This window comes from Corvus brachyrhynchos, unplaced genomic scaffold, assembly GCF_000691975.1.
Source record: "Corvus brachyrhynchos isolate BGI_N302 unplaced genomic scaffold, ASM69197v1 scaffold166, whole genome shotgun sequence".
Taxonomy (NCBI): domain Eukaryota; kingdom Metazoa; phylum Chordata; class Aves; order Passeriformes; family Corvidae; genus Corvus; species Corvus brachyrhynchos.
This window is the reverse complement of record NW_008239671.1, coordinates 81,153-82,294: the sequence shown is the minus strand read 5'-3', so window position 1 is coordinate 82,294 and position 1,142 is coordinate 81,153. Positions and strand designations below refer to the sequence as shown.

Below are 1,142 nucleotides of genomic sequence, written 5' to 3'. Positions count from 1 at the left end.
GGGGAAAAAAAGGGGGGCAAAGGGGGAAAGGGGTAAAAGAGAGGGAAAGGAGCAAAAAGGGGAAAAAAAGGAACAAAAGGAGGAAAAGCGGGACAAAAGGGGAAAAACGGGGAAAACAAGGGGGAAAGAAAGGGGAAAAAATGGGGGAAAAGGGGGAAAAAAGGGAAAAAAGGGGGAAAAGGGGGGGAAAGAGGAGGGGGAAAAATGGGAAAGAAGGAGGGAAAAGGGGAGGAAGGGGGGAAAGAAGGGGAGAAAAAGGGGGAAAAGGGGAAAAAATGGGAAAAGTGGGATCATGGGAAAAAAGGGGGAAAAGGGGGAAAAGGGAGGGGAAAAAAGGGGGAAAAGGGGTGGGAAAGGGTGGGAAAAGCGGGAAAAAGCGGGAAAAAGGGGGAAAAAGGGGGAAAAAGGGGGAAAAAGGGGGAAAAAGGGAGGAAAAGGGAGGAAAAGGGAGGAAAAGGGAGGAAAAGGGAGGAAAAGCAGGAAAAAGGGGAAAAGGCAATCTTGCCCTGCAGCTCACCTTGGGATCGGAGTCCTTAATGAGGGAGGTGAAAACGGCCTCCTGGAACGGGAATAAAACGGGATTTCAGCTGGAATTGCAGCCTCTAAGGGCCATTAATGATTAATTGTGTCGTTAATAATGACTAATAATCATTAAGAATCATCATAAACGTGTCCCTCACATCAGGATCCTTCACTGGGGAGGTGAAATCTCTTCCTTTAATGAGAATTAAATCGGATTTGAGCTGGAATTGCAGCCTCTGAGTCCTAAACTTTAATTAATAATTAATAATTGTATAATAAGTAATAGTTATTAATTAACCATAACTAATATTAATCATAATTAACGTCTCTCTTCCATTAAGATCTTTCATTGGGGAGGTGAAAATCCCTTCCTTTCATGAGAAATAAATCGGATTTCAGCTGGAATTGCAGCCACTGAGGGCCTAAGTGGCCATTAATGATTAATTGTGTCACTAATAATTGCTAATAATCATTAATCATCAGCATTAAGGTGTCCCCCACACCAGGATCCCTCATTGGGGCAGTGCAAATCCCTTCCTTTAATGAGAATTAATTGGATTTCAGCTGGAATTGCAGCCACTGAGGGCCGAAATGTCAATTAAAAATTTCCTCATTCCCGA

The 1,142-nt window shown here is 43.4% G+C and overlaps 1 protein-coding gene across 1 annotated transcript in view; it reads right to left on the bottom strand.

Annotated features, from left to right (window-relative positions):
- The window catches only part of ZNF638 (zinc finger protein 638), a 23,275-nt gene that overhangs the window by 21,720 nt on the left and 413 nt on the right, over positions 1-1,142 (bottom strand). The window lies entirely within an intron of this gene.